Here is a 21,380-nt window from a genome sequence, read left to right as displayed (position 1 = left end):
GAATAAACATTATTCCAAAGAAGTTATGTGAATAGCCAACAGGCACATGAGAAGGTACTCAACATCACTGATCATTATGGAACTGCAAATCAAACCACATGCCTGTTAGAATGGTTCTTACTAAAAAGACAAGAGATAGCAAATGCTGATGAGGATGTGGAGAAAAGGGAATCTCATGTATTGATGGTGGGATTATAAATTGTCACCGTTACTATGGAAAACAGTTTGGAGGTTCCTCAAAAAATTAAAAGTAAAACTACATGATTCAGCAATTCCATTTATGGAAATATATACAAAACAAATGAAAACACTATGTTGAAGAGACATCTGGACCCCCATGTTCGTAGAAGTATTATTTATTATAGTCAAGACATGGAAACAATCTAAGTGTCCCTTGATAGATGAATGGATAAAGATGATTATTTACACATACACACACACTGGAAAGAATGAAATCTTGCCATTTGAAACAACATGAAAGGACCTAGAGGGTATTATGCCTAGTGAAATAAGTCAGACAAGGACAAATATCATGTTTCACTCATATGTGTCATCTAAAAACAAACAAACAAAAAATACTAGAAAAAGAACAAAAAACCCTCTCATAGACACAGAGAACAGATTGTGTTTACTATGGTTACTAGAGGGGAAGAGGTTAGGGTGTGGGTAGAGGGGATCAATGGCATGGTGATGGATGATAACTAGACCTTTGGTGGTGATCACTTTGTAGTACATATAGATGCTAAATTATAATGCCGAATACATGAAACTTACATAGTGCTTTATAAATCAATTTTATCTCAACTTTTAAAAACTTGTTGAATATATACTGGCCAAGAATAAGATAAATAAAAATAGTAAACACTAGTATAGGAAATCATATATAAAAAGACTCATGAGTCCTTGTTGGAATTAAATTCCAAATTCAGGAATTTAGTTGGATTATCTGTGCTCCAGAGCATTCTGCCCTCTAAGAGTAAATCTTGGTGCTGCTTTTTCTGAGTTCCTCTTCATTCATTAAACAAATAATTTGTAAGCACTTCCTTTGTGCCAGGCACTGTGCTGGACCCTAGGAATATAAGGATGAATCAGGTAGTTGTAATCATTTCTCTAAAAAAGCCTGCAGTCTAGCTTTTCACTTCTGTTTCTTTCTCAGTAGGAAAGATAATTATTGGGTCACATTCTTCATTCCAATCACTAAACGTGACAATTTCTTCTCCTATATGTTATTATTTTAGAATAGTTAAATTATTTTATAGTTGGCACACTGTGAGAGAAGAATTATACTACAAAAGATCTTTAGTCCCCCCACACACAAAGGCAGAATTGCAGAGAGCAAATTAATAGCCATTTTCATTGCCAAGAAACTCAAATGATTTTCTTCCTCTTGAAAGATCATATTTAATGAACAGAGTCATTTGGATTTCCTAATTGGAAAAAATGCAGGTTTTTTTGTTACCAAGTGCATTTCATATTGCTTTATATCCAAAACTCAGGCCTGCTTCTATGTTAACCATACTTTAAAAGTAACTCTTAGAGCAAGTAAATACATGAAAATATTCATGGAATTTATGGAGGACCTTAACTGAACTTGACCTTATTGCCCTCTCATTTCAGTATTCTTTCCCATATCAAACAAGAGCGTGGTACCAAGGCCTGGAATATTTCAATGCAATTTTACTCTTCTCTCCCATCTTTGTATTGCTAATAGTCCAGATCTAAACAAATGAACTAGAAATACCAGAATTATGCATAACAGAGTGTCCCAACACTTAACATAAAATTAAAATTGCAGAAAGATAAGGGTTATTTTCAAAGTTAAATTCAACTTCATAAATCTCTTTTCCTTTTAAAATAATTAGACTGCCTAAATACTTTTTGTGGCAAATATTTAGGTCTATGAGTTATGTCTAACATGCCCAATGCAAAATATTTTGCTGCCACTAAAGATATTTATACAAAACTTGCAAAAATATGAAACTTCAGGAGACTAATTGACTTAAGTGTGAAGGGAACTGTAATAATGAGGGTTTGATCAAAGAGGCAGATCCACTTGAACAAATACATAAAAGGCTTTTATTTGGGGGATTTATCCCTACACAATTGTGGGATCTGGTTAAACAATCTGTGTGAGGGGCGCCTGGGTGGCTCAGTTGGCTAAACATCCAACTTTGGCTCAGGTCATGATCTCACCGTTCATGGATTCAAGCCCCATGTTGGGCTCCATGCTGACAGCTCAGAGGCCTGGAGCCTGCTTTGGGTTCTGTGTCATCCTCTCACTCTGTCCCTCCTCTGCTCATGCTCTGTCTCTTTCTCTCTCTCAAAAAATAAATAAATGTTTAAAAAAATCTATGTGAGTTTGTTGTTTCTGTGTGTGGTGCCTGACATTCATAGGGCAGGCAGTTAGGAAGGGAAGATGAACATGAAGTGGAAGAATGAAGGACAAACTAGAACCTGCTATCAGAGTCTAGGATTTTAGGACAAACTAGAACCTGCTGTCAGAGTCTAGGATTTTAACCTACTTTCATACTAATAACTTATCCTTTTATTGTTCCATGGATTCTAGTAGAGGAACCTATACTTCAAGGTCAGAGATAAAATATTTGTTACTCACAGTACAGCCAGCAGCAGAAACATCATGTTTGAATCAGTTCCTCTCGCCGCCCCCCACATCCTATGAGTGCAACACAGAGGTACTCAGATGGATACTGCACATGCAGTGAATTCACATCACAAGTTAAGAAAAACTGAATTTGGAGAATTCACCAAAGTGAGCACATATAATAAGCAGTAAGCAAGTCTGTTCTTCATCCCAGAGTAAAATATTATCTAATCGTCAAGGTTGCTCACAGTAAATAAATACAGCCCTGAGAAATGGCCAGGTGGGAGGAGACTTGTATCCTCCACTTACTCAGCAAGAACATCAAGGGACACCCGAGCCCATTGTGAATTGCCTCTTTCAACATTTTTAAGGCTGAGCTGGAACCCATATAGATGGGCTGGAATGTGCCTTGCTCTTTCCTTACCTCCAGGTCTTCCATTTTGGTGACGAATGTGTCCTGCAGAAGACACTGGTGCCCTTCATCATAAAGCTAACCACACATTTGGCTCAGAAGTTGAGGAGGGTGAGGCAGGAGCTGCAGTTGAGCAAGCCCCACTGCTGACCTATGCAGATGAACCAGAGGACAAGTGATAACATGCATGAAAAAGCAAGATAACTGCCGTTCCACTTTTGCCTTCCAAACCTTGTATGAACTATCTTTCCTATCTTTTGGGTTTTGATAACCCAAAACCATACAGGAAAGGGAATTCTAGAAAATGCAGTTTCGGATTAGCTAATACAATCTACCTCCTACAATCTACCACAGTCCATAGACAAATGGCCTCCATGTTACCTTCCTTCCAGGTCTGTTAAGTCTCACTGTCCATCTTTGGGCAACAAGACTCCTATCACTTTCATTTCATGAAGGAATGGCTGAGAATCAGAGGGACAATTGAAACCACTAGCCATGTTATTTCAGGGGTCCCTAGGGCCACCCCCATTTCAGTGATTCTCCAGGGAGAACTCAAAGGTCATACAACTAAGTACAGTGAAAGGATACAAAGTAAAGTCAGCAAAGGAAAAGTATGGGAAGACATGTGGGAAAAACCTGGCACAAACTTCCAAGAGTCTTCTTCCAGTTCCAGTGGAGTCCCACAGGATGCATTTAATTATCCCAGCAATTAGTTGTGTCAACACATGTGAAGTATTGTGTGCCAGGGAAGTTCATTAGAGGCTTACTGCCCAGGGTTCTCATTGGGGGCTGCTCATGCAGGCACTCTCTGCCTAGCATGTACCAAAATTTCACACTGTCAGAAGGAAAGTAGATGTTCAACATAAACCACGTGTTTGTGAAGTTTATGCACAGTGAAGAGTTTTAATCAGCTGTAGTCATGATGGGAACTCCCCTTAAACCCGAGTTACCAGATGGTAGTCAGAGGCCCACCTTTCAAGCAGGCCTTTATTGGAGAGCAGCCTCAGTGCTGCTATGTTAACTCCTTTTTGTGCTTATGTCTTGGTACAACAAAAATCATGGTTCCATCACAACCATTGAATTGTTCTCTTTCAGTTGGGAAATACTATACTCCTCTTTTTTTAAACTCGTAAAAATAAAGCATTTTTTCTACTCCCATTTTCCGTAAGGAGGATTTTTCTCTAAGCTCCCCTGTTAACTTCCCCTTCTCCCTTTACTCACACTGGTCCTCGAGAGGTAGGGTGAGTTATGTGATTGCTGGGTTTAGGAAGAATAACCGGGTGTGCTTGGTTTGTTCCTTGTACCCTTGGTACTTTCCTGACTACAGGGCAGTGATGCTCCTCTGGTGTACCAGGGGCTCTGCCCCTTCCTGAGAAGGCCTCCTCCATCCAGTATTACTGGTTTACCTGCCTAACTCTGGGGTTCAATATTAACAAACCCATGTGGTAGACCGAAAGCCCCTATCCCAGCAACACAAGTAGCTTTTGGACTTCTTCTGCCTTATTTTTTACTGTAATATATTAACTTTATCAGAACCAAGTAGAGAAGGGGGTTTCTGTACATTGGAGTCCCTGAGAGACCCCGACAAAGGAGAAGGTTATTTTGAAAATGGTACACATTAGTTGTTAGAGTGGCATTTTTATCCTTTCTTTATATCCCCAATCTTCTAAAATATGATTCTATTATATTATTTTTATAACTAAATGAAAATTTTTATGCTCAAAAGAAGTTCCTGATGTCTTTAAAGTCAGAGGGGAACTACAGATAATCTTCAATAAACAAAAATCACAATATTAACGTTAAATACCCTTTAAATTATAATCCCGTATGATACAGGATATATGTGCTTATATGGACAACTAAATTATAAAGTGGTTGAGACTTGAAGCAGATGTTAAAACATTTATATATAACTTAGTTGGCTTTGAATTCCTGTTTGCCTCCTTAAGCAAGACATCTGAAAGTAAGAGGCCTTTGTAGATATATGTTGTTATTAATAGATTCACCTTTGTGATTCAATTTTGCAACCAGAAGTCTTCACTAACATTTTACCCAACACTTGTTTATTCAGCCTGGTATTTATTAGAGCCCTTGATATCAAGGTTTAATAAAGTTCTCTCTTTCAAGTAGCAATTTTTCTGAGCTTTGGAACAAACTACTATTTCTTCATGTGGAACCATGTTTTATGAAAAGTATGTGTTACTGAACATTAGAATCAGATTCATTGTGGTGAGGTTCTCAGTCTGTGAGAGCACCAGGGAATGGATCTCCCCACCCTTTACCATTACAGGTAAAGAAGTCTTAAAGGTAATGTGATGTGGAACCACCAAAAGCCCTTCCCCCCAATATTTCTCTTTCAGTTAGATTTGCATGAACTAAATATCGTATGATGCTATTCCCTTAATAGAACTAGCAATAGGGAAAATAAAGCGCCTTCTTATTGGGACTTTCATGCACATGTGACATCACATCCACTTCATACTTTCTCCATTTTCTTTTGCATTGATACAGAATGAAAGAGGAGATGTATGTTGATCAGCACTCATGGTTATTGTGAAAGAAACTAGCTTGAGCAGGGTTGATGTAGCTTCAGGCAGGGATGGATCATATACTGTCATTTCCAATATTTGAACATTTGAACTTAAAGACAAATAGACAAAGTTTTGTTGGATTGGAATCATAGTAAGGGTGATATATAAGGGGAGAAAAATTCAGGGGCATCTGGGTGGCTCAGTCAGTTGAGCATCCAATATTTGATTTCAGCTCAGGTCATGAACTCACAGTCTGTGAGTTTGAGCCCTCTATGGAGCTCTCTCTCTCTCTCAAAATAAACAAATAATCTTTTTAAAAAGGTGGGGGGTAGGGGAGAGATTCATATATTTCCACTGCTGAGATCACTAGATCTGCTATTTCTCTAATGTCCAGGATTTAATGGTTCAGTTATTTTCTCTTGATTCTTTGAGATGAAAAGTGTTGGTTGTCTATCCAACAGCCATTTCCTCCCCCACCTCTTCTGTGATAACAGAAGCCCTACTGGCCATGTAATTACGAGCTACCAGGCCCCTTCCTTCCCAGACCCACGCCAGGGAATCACGGTCTAAGCCAGTTACAGAGGGCTCCCCCTCTTACCACTGATTGCTTATGCATGGGTACTCCAATTATGCACTCCATTATGCACTCCATTATGCACTCCAATAAGATCTGGGAAAAGCTGGGATTTTTTTCTTACCTCCTCCCCTTCTTTTCTGGACGTCATCATGTCTGCATATGATTCCTGATCATCGTCAGCCCATCCCAAATCCATTAGGAGAGACTCACCAACATGCTGTGGTTAGAGAGAGCAACAGGATGGAAAGTATCTGGATCTTTGATTGAACTGCTGAATTAGCCAGCTCTGGAATCTGGACTTCTTGTTACTTGAGATAATAAATGTCTATACTGTTTAAGCCACATGTAGCTGGAGTTTTGCTTACTTTTGGGTTAACTCAAAACAAGTAATATATAAGGCAAAACCTGAGTTCATTTCTGCTACTTCCAGTGAAAGAACACACTGGAAGTGTGTTATCTAGACTGTGTAATCTGCATGGACCAGGTTTCACTACCCTGCATAAGAAAACGAGGTCAGCATTACATTAATACTCTACATATTGTTGCTCTATCCCCACATTTGTTTGACTAGCAAGAAACTTCCTATATATTCCTGGCATTTCTTTCCTTAAGTGTTTTCTAAAATCTCGTTGGAATTCTTCGACTTGTTTTAAAAAATGTTTATTATATATTATCACCTGGAAAGAGCAAGGAGGTAATTTTAATAACGATTTTCTCATTGGCTTTCTCACTGGCTTAAGTTGACTGGTTCTCTGATGATAAAAGGAAGATGTGTACATTGTAGAAAATTTGGAAAATAGAGTAAAATATAAAGACAAAAACCATAAAACTATAATTTTACCATTAAGAGATATTTTTATGAGTAGCTTATTTTCTTTCTAGTATTTCCATTATTTTATTGTAAAATATAACATCTGTGTATAAGTGCACAGTTTAAATGTAGAGTCAGAGAAGTAATTACAAAACAAACTTTCAGTAACCATCATCTAGGCCAAGAAATAGAAACCACTTCACAAAATGCCAAACATCTCTCCTCAATTATAACCTTCCTCCTCCCCCATAGGTAATGACTATTTAACTTTTGAGATAACTATTTCTGTTATTTCTTATTATAATTTTATCACCCAAGTAACATAACACTAAAAATATGACTCTAATTTTTTCTGTTTTTAAATCTTTATATAAATTAAATAAAATTTTATGTATTTTATATCATGATTTTTTTCCACTCAACAAACATATGCCAGGTTAATACACATTATTAAATGTAGCTAGAGTTTATTTTCATTGCTGTATAATAATATGCTGCATAACATATAAAAATTTAATGTATTCATCCTAGTCTAGGTTGACATACTGGTTATTATCCAGTGTGTTTTTTGAATATTTTTTCTTTCTATGGTGGAATTATACTATCTCCAGAATTGTATATTCTACTTTGATCATTTAACATTATGGTGTAAGTATTTTCTCTTGTTACTAAAAGTTATTTAAGAATATGGTACCTAATTGCTGTAGCAATTAGATGTAGGTACTGTAATTTATTTAACCATCCCTCTAGGGTTCTTATTTAAGATCGTTTTCAATTATTTGTTACTACAAGTAATGGTATGGTTCATATTTTACACGTAAGAATTTTTATCTGTATTTCAAAGCAATTTCTTAAAATTGCTTTGAATTTGGTAATTCAAATTCAATTCAAATTTTGGTAATTTCCCAAAAATAGAAATACTATGTCAAATAGTATATGTCAAATTTGAAAGTCACAGTTCCCTGTGGTATTAATCAGGAATGAATGAGAAGTGCCTGTTTCACCTCCCCCTTGCCAGCATTAAATATGTGCTCACACTCTCATGCATGATTGTGCTCTCTTTCTCTCAGTCCCTCCTCTCTCTTTCTCTGCCTCCCTCCATCTCTCTCTCCCTCACTCCATCCTCCTCTCTCTCTCTATTCATTCCCTTCCTCCCTCCCTTTAATCTTCTTCAAGGGTTGTGACGCAAACTTTGCATTAGAGCCCAGTCAAGTACAAAAAAAAGATTTATCATGTATAAGAAATAACTTGATGAATTAGACCGTCAAAAAGAAATAGCATTAGACTTAGTAATGTATAAGTAATTATACATTAGTATAATTAATTAATAGTAATTAATAGTAAATAAATAAAATACCAGTGTATTTTAAGAGGAGAGAAAAATAGAAGAGGAAAGGGGAATAAAATTGTAGCAGAGACTGACCAGCTACAAACACATTTCCTCTTCTGAGTATACAAGATTGCATTAACTAGTCTTCATTATGGCTGGATCCATAACAGAGTTTTAGCCACTGAATGTAGGGACGGTGTGATGTATATCACTAAAACCTCCCACACTTCATCCCGCTTTCTCTTTCCCCTTTCATTGGCTAGATGGAGACGACTCCAAGGACAAAGAGTGGGACAGAATCACCAACTGGAAGAAGACTTAGTTTCAAAATGACCACATTTTGAAATGATAACAGGCAACCAGAAATACTCAAATGGAAACGAGGAAGGAATGAATTTTATAAAGCTAAGTAACTGAGAAGGGGGGGGGGGGAGGTGTGGGGTGGGTCTGTATGTTACACCAGCTAGGATTATCTACCTTAACCATCACAAAATATTTATTGAGTAATAATTATATTCTAGTCACTCAGTTAAATGTATTATTTATGTTTCTTATTTAATCCTTATAGCAATTCTATACAGTAGTTCTTATTCTTTTTTATTTATTTGTTTTTTTTAGTGTTTTATTTATTTCTGAGAGAGAGAGACAGAGCGCGTGCGCAGGGGAGGATCAGAGAGAGAGGGAGACACAAAATCTGAAGCAAGCTCCAGGCTCTGGGCTAGCTGTCAGCACAGACCCCAATATGGGGCTCAAACCCTAGAACCGTGAGATCATGACCTGAGCCGAAGTCAGACGCTTAACCGACTGAGCCACCCAGACGCCCCTACAGTAGATCTTATTAATACCAGCTTAAAGATAAGTGATGCCCAAGAAGAGTCAGAGTTTAAATCTCAGTTCCTGAGGCCATTCTCACTGCATTTTCTTATGCTGTCTCCTATAGGTATCTATAGAGAAACTATATAAAATAGCTAAGTATTATGGTTCATTAATTCAACAGTCACTGGGTGCCTGCTACCAACCAGGCTCTATTTTTGCACATACATCAGTGAGTCATGCTGCATCTTTTCTAGATTATATCTCTCTTACAAACATAGAAATTGAAAATTATTGGGGCGCCTGGGTGGCTTAGTCGGTTAAGCGTCCAACTTTTGCTTAGGTCATGATCTCGCGGTTCGTGGGTTCGAGCCCCGCGTCGGGCTCTGTGCTGACTGCCAGCTCATAGCCTGGAGCCTGTTTCAGTCTGTGACTCCCTCTCTCTCTGACCCTCCCCTGCTCACGCTGTCTCTCTCTCTCTCTCTCTCTCTCTCTCTCTCCTAGAAATAAATAAAAAAACATTAAAAAAAGAAAATTATTAGTCACTTTTATTTTATCTAATTTGATGCTAAATTATATATTTATGTTTTAAACGTGAGGCGCCATATATTTCCATACCGCAAGGAGAGGAAGATGAGGTGGAGACATAGAAGGGCAGGCATAGGGAAAGCCCTATTGACAGCCTGGACCTCTACCTCACTTTCAGAGCCCATGAGGTACCCTGGAATGTAGCAAGGCCTTTGATACAACAGCTGATGGAGGGCAATAGGAGATGGGGAATGTTCTAGAGATGCCCCTCCAAATGAACCATCTAGCAAACACTACAACAGTCTGTTAAGTCTCTGTAGCACACTCCAGACTATCTGTCTGCTTAATAATAACTTACACAGATAGCAAACTTCTTTATAAGGAGAAAATACTCGTGAATATATACCTTAAAACTACAAATTTACAAAGCAATGTCTATCATCAAAAATAGTTTTAAAATATTGTTATGTCCAGCTTCAGCTGATCATAGGCTGAATTGAATGCTGTAGATGCTTCAAATTTCCCCCACAACCCTAAGAGGCCGAAATTTCATGCTATTCTCTTTTCCCTAAATCAAATTAAATATGAATTTAAATCCCCCATCTTTCATATTGATAAGAATTTCAAATTTCATCATGCCTTGTGAACCACTCTTCCTCTCTTGATATCACAAAAGAAACTGATGGGGTTGAAACAATACCAAAAAAAAAAAAAGTTTTAAGGACTTCTCCGTTGATCAGATCCTAATTCTCCTGAAAGATTCAAGTCTAGTGGTTCATTTAGAGGAGCAACTCCAGAACATTCCCAATCCTTAGCCTCCACTATCCCCCATCGGCTGCCCCACCAAAGGCCTTGACACATTCGAAGCCACGTCCTACGATCTGGGAGGAGGGTACAAGCCTAATCCCTCAAGAAGGCCCACCTCACCTTCCTCCACTGAAAGGCTGCCTTCCTACTCAGGACTGCTCCTGCATAATCCCCGTCTCACTTTCATCCCTGCCTCCTTCATGCTGAAAATGCATGAAAACAGAGATGCTACATCATCAGGGAAATACAAACCAACACCACAACGAGATACCACCTCATACCTGTCAGGATGGCTAAAACTAACAACACAGGAAACAACAGATGTCGGCAAAGATGTGGCGAAAGGGAAACACTTTTGCACTGCTGGTGAGAATGCAAACTGGTGCATCCACTCTGGAGAACAGTATGATGGTTCCTCAAAAACCTAAAAATAGGGATGCGTGGGTAGCTCAGTTGGTTAAGCGTCAGACTTCGGCTCAGGTCATGATCTCATGGTTTGTGAGTTCAAGCACTGCGTTGGGCTCTGTGCTGACAGCTCAGAGCCTGGAGCCTGCTTCAGATTCTGTCTCCCTTTCTCTCTCCCATTCCCCAGGTCATGCTCTGTCTCTCTCTCTCAAAAATAAACATTTAAAAATTAAAAAAAAAAACCACCCTAAAAATAGAGCTACCCTAATGACCCAGCAATTGCATTATTGGTATTTATCCAACGGATGCAAAAATGTTGATTCGAAGGGGCACATACATCCCAATGTTTATAGCAGCACTATAAACAATAGCCAAATTATGGAAAGCTCAAATGTCCATTGATAGATGAATGGATAAAGAAGATGTGTTATATATATACAATGGAGTATTACTTGGTAATCAAAAAGGATGAAACCTTGCCATTTGCAACAATGTGGATGGAATTAGAGTATACTTATAAGTGAAATAAGTCAGTCAGAGAAAGACAAATATCACATTATTTCACTCTTTTGTGGAATTTAAGAAACAAAACACATGAACATGGGGGAAGGGAAGGAAAATAAGATAAAATCATAGAGGGAGGCAAACCATAAGAGACTTAAATACAGAGAACAAAGAGGGCTGCTGGAGGGGAGATGGGTGAGAGGCTGGGCTAGATGGGCGATGGAACACTTGCTGGGATAAGTACTAGGCATTGTATGTAAGTGATGAATCAGTAAATTCTACTCTTAAATCATTATTACACTATATGTTAACTAACTTGGATTTATATAAAATTAAAAAAAAAAAGAAACAGAGATGTTCCTCACAGCTCAAATCTGGAGAACACAAATGACAACCTTCCCTTTCCAGGTTGGGACGAAGAAGTGAAACCTTTGCTCTTTCCTAGTGAGTGCTCAACAGCAACATCATCAAGAAGGGAAAACAAGAAACTACTAATAATTTAAATTTACATAAAAACAGGACCTAGAAATAGACTTTAAAAATTAAAGCTAGTCATTTTACCTAAGATTATCTTTTAATATAAAGAGCGGCTGGGATCAGGAGCTTTGCATTGTCATCCTCCAAAGACTCACAAAGGTTTAGTTCAGGCCTCTCACAGGTAGTGCCACATTTATTATTCAGCAAATATTTGTCACATGCCCACCGTGGCACTAGATGCAGGGAATACAAAAACTTTCGTGCTTGAGACTTCTTCTGCTCAGGTACATCTGTACATGTATTAATTCATGTAATTCTCAATAAAGTACACACAAATCACATCCTCATTGTACACATAAAGAAATTGTGTCAGAGAAATCAAGTGGCTACACAAAGTCAAACAACTGGGAACTACTGGAGAAGGGATTCTAACTCGGGCAGTCTGGGCTCAGGAGCCATGCTGTTAATCATTACTCTAATGAGATATATTATTTATCTCCTTACACAAAGCATTCATATTAGCAGATGACTGTCAGAATCTCCACACATATATCCACTGCTAGTCCTTGGGATTTCCCTTTCTAGCATCCCTAAGGCCCACCTAATGGAGATATATCTCATCCTATAGGATCCTCCAAAATAAAAGCCCTGATCTTTACTTTCCCCAGGCAAGATAAAACTTTTTAACATCTTAATCATGTGTTGGTGGGTATCCCCACACAAAATGTATTAAAAAACACTTTATGTTTTTTATTGATATTAAAGATACCTATGGTATATGAAAATAATTGTGTTCTAAATTTTCAGACATAAAAATTCAACAAGCTTATTGATACTTGATCAGTATCTCTTATTATTTCTTTACCTTTCCTTTCCCTTTCTACTTCTTCTTCTCTCTCTCTCTCTCTTTCTAACTCTGACACCCTTACATAAGCCAAGTCTTCATGTGGGTAATCCAGTCCAACCTAGTCCAGCATCAAAAATGGTATTGGTCATACCATCAGTGGAGACTCCCCCATTGGACTGCTAAGCAGAGATAACTGGTCTCTACTAAGAGATGATCCTCAGTATCAACCACTGTCTGGAACTTCTTAAAGTTCTTATGATCTTTAAAATTCTACTTGACTTCAACCAACAACTCCATTTTAGCTATTATAATCATATTTTTTAGACAATGAGAAATGAGCATACCATAACCTATAGCTCCTATAAAATTCTTGGTTTACGTCAGTCACATACTGTTCTGCCTGTTGATAAATGTATTCAGGATCTTAATTAGAAAGATAAAGAAATTATATTAAAATATTTTTAATGTTTTCTTTATTTCTGAGAGAGAGAAAGACAGTGTGAGCAGGGGAGGGTCAAAGAGAGAGGGAGACACAGAATCTGAAGCAGGCTCCAGGCTCTGAGCTAGCTGTCAGCACAGAGCCCAATGCAGGGCTCAAACTCATAAACCGTGAGACCATGACCTGAGCTGAAGTAGGATGCTTAACCAAGGTGCCCCAAGAAATAATATTTTTTTAAAAAAGCACATAGATCTATTTCTTCACACTATAAACAAAATTTATCCTATTACGTCTCTCTCCAATATTTATATTTGTGCTTTTTGTTAATAAAAATTAGAAGTAATTAAATCAATTACAAAAAAAGTACCTACCATCTGCACAAGGATTCTTCTAAGTAGAGCAGAGTGTGAGGTTCAGAAATGCTCTTGGAAGACAGTCTATTGGGGGAAAGATCTAAGTAGATTAAAATCACAAAATAATAAATTCCCACCTACTTCAAAATATAGGTAAGATATACTATTGAAACATAGAAGAAAGGGAGGTTCCTTTTGGCTGAAGTGATTAGGAAAGATTTAAATAGGGAGCTTGGGTTTACCTGGGTCTTGAAGGCTGAATGGATTTTCATAGGGAAGAGATGAGGCACAGGCAGTCAGGTAACAGACATAACAGCAAAATAAGAAAGCAGGGGCTGTGGCTTGGAATAGCAATTTAACTAGAGAGGATGATTTATGTAGGGACAGAAGTGGGAGTTAGGACTGGAAAGATGGTTGGGAGCAAAATGTGAAGAGCTGTAAACAACAGAACAAGGAATTCAGGCTTTATAGAGTTGATCATGAGGAGCTACTGAAGGTTTCTGGACAAGTGCATACATAATGAAAATGGTACCTGGGAAATCAACTGGCAACAATTATAGTAGTGTTTCTTTTTTCTTTTCTTTCTCTCTTTTTTACTTAAGTACGCCTCATGCTCAGCGCAGAGTCCAGCTTGAGGCTTGAACTCATGACCCTGAAATCACGACCTGAGCTGAGATCAAGAGTCAAATGCTTAACCAACTAAGCCACCCAGGTGTCCCTATAGCAGTGTTTCTTAAGCTTTTTAAAAAATTATTGCCCTTTAACCCATAAAGAGCTTTTATGCACATTATTTTTCCTAATGGCCACTGCCTGTGAAATTTTAATACTGCAGATATGCTGTTTATTCATTTACTGTATATGTCTGTGCTTTATACTCAAAAAGAGTAAATTTTTCGGCTCCCAAAAACCAATTTCTACCCTCTTAGGGGTGATATTGTCCCCATTCGGGATATATAGATTGTAGAATATGTAGAATTGGAGGGTGATATATGAACTGATGAAAGTACAAAGAATCTCTTTTCATCATAGGAGTCCAAGCAAGCAAGAGGTGGAGAAGGTGGTGCCTAATGAAAGAAAATATGCTGTCAGAGCACAGTTGGTGGCAGACGGAACTAATAGCAGGAAGGGCAACCAGGAGGATAAGGAAGCATTCAAAGACATGGCCACCTCAGGGGACATGCAGACAACAGTTTGTAGGTAGTTTCCCAGGAGAAGATAGTGAGGGCCCAGGGACACAGATAGTATACAGTGTCAGGGAATCTGCCATGGTGATTGGGGCATGGTGGCCCTGATTATTTGCAAAGTACCTCACAAGACTGCCATTGGGCAAAGAGAAGAGGCCAACACGAAGTTGCTAGAAACAAAGAAAGGAGATGTGAAGTCCCAGGAGTCCCAGGAGAAATTATGTCTTCTGGACAAATCTGGGATCCAGAGATCAGAACTAGGACTCCTGTCCACAGCCCAGCAGGACAACTATGATCATCCTCAGTGAGGGAGGTACAGAGTTTGTTTCAATGCTACAGTTGTCCCTTGAGCAATGTGGGGGTTAATGGTGCTGACCCCCGTGCAGTCAAAAATCTGTGTATTAACTTTTGACCTCTCAAAAACTTAACTACTGATAGCTGACTGTTGACTCAGGAGACTGACTCATAACAGTTGATTAACACATATTTTGTATGTTTTATGAATTGTATGTTGTAGCCTTACAATAAAGTAAGCTAGAGAAAAGAATGTTATTAGGAAGATCATAAGCATGAGAAAATAAATATACAGTACTGTACTGTATTCATTGAAAAAAATACTGCCTGTGAAATTTTATAAGTGGATCCAGGCAGTTCATACCCATGTTGTTCAAGGGTAAATTGTACCTTCTTTTGGTCAACCTCATTGGCCTGATAACAGGAATAGGACTGAAGCTTCTAGAAGGAAGTCACAGGAGTCATACAAAGGGAAATAAGGATGACAAGGGCATGGGAAATTAGGTAGGACTAGTAGAAGACACTGTAAACAGCGTGGGACTTAAGAAGTCATTTTAGCACATGCAGGATGACATGCAGGACCGAAAACAGAATTAACTGAAAATCTGTGTGTGAAACAAGGCTTATATACATACACACTATACCCTGGAGCTTAGGACCTCTCTTGCCAACTTTCTATCCCTGCTCTCAGTCGGAAGGGAAGGGGAGGGAAGGGGAGGGGAGGAAAGGAAAGGAAGGGAAGGAAAGGGAGGGGAGGGGAGGGAAGGGGAGGGGAGGGGAGAAAGGGAAGGAGATGGGCAGGCAGTAGGGCTAGAAAGAATAAGTCAAATGAAAGGATAGAACCGCAGGAAAGAAATCCTAAGAGGAGAAATTTGGCGAAGGTGCCACAGACTTCACACAATGCTTGTATATTACAATATATTACAAGCAATTAAGGAGCAATAAAGACTGATATCATGAGGGTGAGAAATACAAGCACAAAAGAAGGGAAATGATATCATAAATTAGCTATGAGTTCATAATCTGAACTTTCCTAATTCCAAATTGTAGAGTCAACATACTGACAAATAAATATGCTGACTTAATTGGGATTATAGAACAGAATATAAACAGAAGCAATGATGACAATTTAAAAAGAAAAATTATAGTTGACCAAAGTTGGAAGATGGAAAGGGGAGAGGAGAGAGGAAAGGTAGAGTCTCCAGCACCACACCCTTTCTAAATGAGGGGTCTAGAGATTCTTCCCATAATTGTTGGAACAAGAAATTAAAATGTAAACATATTGCTTAAAGGTACACAGGTAACCATGAGAGGAACTAAGAAGATAAGTGTGCTGAGAGGAGGTAGAAGAGAAGATGAATGATGAGTACAGTAAATTAATCAACATTATAGCAGGAAACCCGTAGAATGATTGACTGAAGAAGGAAATTGTCATTTCTATATATAACATGGGAGTATGGGTAGGACTACCTGGAAGAAAATTAAAATGGAAATAGATAAAAATGCTTAAACTTTTGACACTTCCCTCTTCCCCTGAGTGGGTAAAGGGATGGGGATGAGGAAGTGAAAACATAAGGACTTCCCCTTCCTTGTATTCTATGCTAACTGGCTTTTAAAACTGGTGTGTTTATTGCTCTGATAAAAACAATTTTTTTTGATAAAAAAAAAAAGTCATTCATGTAGTTCAAATAAGGTAATTGGTTTCCGAAATAGGGGAGCAGCGGGAATGGAAAGGAGGTGGTAGATGTAATAGACACAATAAAGGTAGAATTGTCTAGACTTGATAATTAATTTAACATGAAGGACAAAAAAAGAGTGGAGATAAAATATTCCCAAAGTTTTGAGACTGAATGAGTAGAAGAATTTTAGAGCTACTACTAACACTGGGAATTTGGAAGGGCAAACTGGTCTGCAGGTGATATGATGAGCATAGTTTGAGACATCTGTGTATGAGAAGATAACAGTAAAAAAAATAAAAATTGAGTTTAAAAATTTAAAACATTCCTTCATTTTGAATATCAAAACCTAAAAGGCAAATTCATTCTTCAGAAGGGGATTGTTTTTCCCCTGTGTGCACTTCTGGTTGTATATTTAACTGTTGTCAGGTAGCAGAAAATGAGAGAAAACACATCATCCAAAAATATTTGGATATTAAAAAATATCCAAAGATTTTATAAGAGAAGGAAATGTACTCTGTGCTCCATTGAAAGTCTGGGAGCAGGAAAGAAGGTGGGAATTAGATGTTAGAATATCTTGGGGAAAAGGACAAACCAGTGTTTTGGGGGGTATGGGGGAAAGAATGCCCTAAGTCAGAGAAAACAAGATGATACTAAACCACCAAGCAACAGATGAGTAATCAAACAGGGGATTAAAATTTAGATTGAGTTCTTTGTCTGAGTGGTAGTGAGGAAGACTATATAGGAATACCATGTGACACTGAAAAATTTTTCAAGTTTGCTTCTATTAAATGGAAGTAGTTTGAATGTAATGAAAGTTAATTTTATGCCAACAGCACCACCCACTGGGCATAAGATAGACTGCTGTGGGTTTGGCAGGAGATTCTTCAGATTTGACGCGCGCACGTGTGCTCACACACACACACACACAGAGGCATATGAGGAAGGAAAAACTTGTCCCTGGAGGATTTTGATTATTGAAATTAAGTACAAGTAAAAAATAAAGTAGACAAATGCTTACTTAAGTTAGTAGAATTAGCTAGGAGTACACTATATGGCAGCTCTGCCTATACCTAGAATTCAGGGCAGCACTACTACTCTAACAGGGACTATGTAGATTACAAAATCATTTTCTGATACTATCTGTGGAAGGCACTAAAATGTCTCTCTCTCTTTCTATATAGATAGATAGATAGAGATAGGTGTAGTTATAGATGATATAGATATATAATACAGATACAGATATAGATATATAGATATATCCATGTCTTAATCCTCAGAATCTGAATATGTGAACTCCTATTGACAAAAGGTAATTTACAGATGTGATCCCTAGATGAGGAGATTATCCTGGATTATCCAGATGGGCCCAATATAATTGACAAGCATCCTTTAAAAGGGAGAGTTAAAGTTGAGGAGGAGATGTGAGGACAGAAAGCAGAAATTAGAGAGTGAATTAATTGTGGGCTTTGAAGATGGAGGAAGGGCCCAAGAACTAAGGGAACTGAAATAGATAAGGAAATGGATTCTCTCCTAGAGTTTCCAGAAGGGAAGACAAGCCCTGACAACACCTTTATTTTATTCCTTTTCCAATACCCTTATTTTAACCCAATGAGACTGATTTTAGACGTATGACCTCTAGAATTATAATAATTTGTATTATTTTAAGCCACTAACATTGTGATCTATACAGATCTATACAGTTTGATGTCTACATATTAAAAGTTATACACATTTGATTTTTCAGTTTAAAACTTTCCAAAAAAAAAAATTCGAGACCCAAATGACTTCACTGGAAAATCGATCAAACATATATAATTTTCATGCCAATTCTACACAAACTCTTAAACAAGACACAACAGAAACAAACACTCCCCAACTCATCTTATGAGGCTAGCATTACTCTGATACCAAAACTGGACAAAAACATTTCTTTTCTTTTTTTTTTTTTTTAAATGTTTTATTTATTTCTAGGAGAGAGAGAGACAGCGTGAGCAGGGGAGGGTCAGAGAGAGAGGGAGTCACAGACTGAAATAGGCTCCAGGCTCTGAGCTGGCAGTCAGCACAGAGCCCGACGCGGGGCTCGAACCCACGAACCGCGAGATCATGACCTAAGCGAAAGTTGGACACTTAACCGACTAAGCCACCCAGGCGCCCCAAAAAAAAGAAAACTACAGACCAGTTTGCCCCATAAATACAGAAAAAAATTCTCAAAACTATATTAGCAAAAACAAACCCAGCGATATTTTTAAATGATAATACATCACAACAAAGTGGAACTTCTCCTGAGAATGCAAGATTGCTTAATATTGGAAAAATCAATGGATATAATTCAGCTTATCAACAGAAAAAAGAAGAAAACTCACCTCCTTCCAAAGACACATCAATCTACAACTATGTATGGAATAATTTCCTCAAAACAAAACAAAAACAAAACTAGCTGAGTGACTCCTACATAGACATTAGGCAAAGAAGAAAAATCCCACTTCAAAATAGGTAGGATAGGCTGACACAATCAGCATCAACCACACCCCCAGCACTGCTCCCTGAAGGAGCAAAGGCCATGAACCCCACATTTGGCACCGCAACTTTTAAGACTTGTGCCTGAAAGAGGAGCCCCCCAAATATCTAGCTGTGAAAGCCAACGTGGCTTGCATCCACAAGGCTCAGCGAACTGAGAAACACTTCTTCAAGGGCTCATGTGGATTCATCCATTCCAGGGCCCAGAGCAGAGGTAGCCAACTGAAAGGCACCCAGACTTTCTGTGAAAGAGGCCCGTTTTCTTATCTTAAAGCACTGGCATGGAGGAGGCAGGGATCTAACTGAACACACACCTAGGGAACTACAGGAATAATCTCCAAATATGCTCTCTCTCTGCCTCACTCCAAGTTGCCAGTAACTCCCAGAAAGACACTTGTACACTTGCTTGGAGCTCCGATTTTTGCTTTACAGATCCCACCCGACTGTAACAAACAGAGAAGTAATTCTTACTGGGGACCATCCCCAGGTTACAGTAGAGAGGCAGCAGACTGGGGAGCCTAGACTGCAGAAGAGGTCTATTAGCTTAGCATCATGGCTTCAGCCTGAGGAGCAGGCTTGCAATTAAACACACATCCTAAGGGCTGACTGTAATCCTTTCCGAAGATCAGTCTTCTTATTCTCCCTCTGTGTGACCCAGATCACCATTGTCCCTCAGAGAAGACACATCTGTTACCTGTTTTTAAGGCTGCCATCCAGGAGACGCCCTTTGGTCACCTGGCTTTAGATGCCAGCAGGGCTTGCATTTGTGGGTACCAGGGGACTGGGACAAAGGGAGTGATGGTGCAAGGGCAAAGGCAGAGACACTAGACTGAAACACACCCCCAGTCTTTTTGTTAAGGAATCTTTAATGTAAGGCTCTCTTGTCTTAGAGCTTCAGCCCGAGGGGCAGGCTTCCGGTTTAGCACACACCTAGGGGCCTGCTGAAGTGCTCTCCAATGAGAGGCCAATGGGCACTATCATTGCAGCTCTCCTGCCTTGCTGTGGTTCACTGATACTCCTGGGTGGGAGACTGTGCATTCATCTGATTTTTATAGCTGACACCCAGGAGACACCTCCTGGTTACCTGGCTCCGGTCATCTGGATGGCTTGTGGTCACAGGTCCTGAGGAACTGTTACTAACGGAGAAATTGTTCTTAACCAGCTACCTACCCCAGGGCATAGCACAGAGACAGCAGAGTGAATAGTCCCCAGTCTTTCTGTGAAAGAGGCCTATTACCTTATCTTCATAGCTGGGGCCTAAGGGGTAGGCTTTTTTTTGTTAATGTTTATTTTTGAGAGGGAGACAGAGAGACAGAATATGAATGGGGGAGGGGCAGAGAGAGAGGGAGACACAGAATCCCAAGCAGGCTCCAGGTTCTGAGCTGTCAGCACAGGGCTCAATGCAGGGCTCAAACTCAGGAGCCAAGCTGTGAGATCATGACCTGAGCCACTTAACCAGCTGAGCAACTCAGGTGCCTCCTAAGGGTAGGATTCTAATCAAAAATATACCTAGAGGCTGACTATAATCCTCTCCACAAACCAGGAAGGCTGGGGGGGCGCCTGGGTGGCTTAGTCGGTTAAGCGTCCAACTTTTGCTTAGGTCATGATCTCGCGGTTCGTGGGTTGGGTTCGAGCCCCGCGTCAGGCTCTGTGCTGCCAGCTCAGAGCCTGGAGCCTGTTTCAGTCTGTGACTCCCTCTCTCTCTGACCCTTCCCTGCTCACGCTCTCTCTCTCTCCTATAAATAAATAAAACATTAAAAAAAAAATCAAAAAAAACAAACAGGAAGGCTGGCAGGTGCCATCTTCATTCCTTCCCTCTGCCCCACTCCAGGTTGCTGGTGTCTCTCTAAGGAGTCTGTGTACACTTATAATACGCTGGCTTTAGTGACCACTGCCAGAAGACCCATCCCTTGATAGCCTGGCTTTGGAGGTCTGGAGGGCTCTGTTCACCAGTTCAGTGAGATAGCACCAAACTAAGAAACAGTTCTTAACTGGCCATCATCCTAGGATTCAGTGCAGAGAAAGCAAACAGAAATGCCCACCTCTCAGTCTTCTCTTAAAAGGGGATTTTTATATGCTTTAAAAGCTTCTGCCTGAGAATCTGGATTCCAATTAGCCTGAATCTAAGTAATGACTGAGATCCCCCTCTTTAGAACACTAAAAGATCTTGGTGCACCTTCAACTCCTGGGAACCACTAAGAATAAAAGCAGGCTGCTTGAACAATTACAAAGGCATGAGAGACAAGTCCATGTTCATTGCAGTATTATTT

The sequence above is a fragment of the Hyaena hyaena genome, unplaced genomic scaffold, assembly GCF_003009895.1.
Source record: "Hyaena hyaena isolate Hyena2069 unplaced genomic scaffold, ASM300989v1 scaffold_198, whole genome shotgun sequence".
Taxonomy (NCBI): Eukaryota; Metazoa; Chordata; class Mammalia; order Carnivora; family Hyaenidae; genus Hyaena; species Hyaena hyaena.
This window is presented reverse-complemented; position numbering follows the sequence as displayed.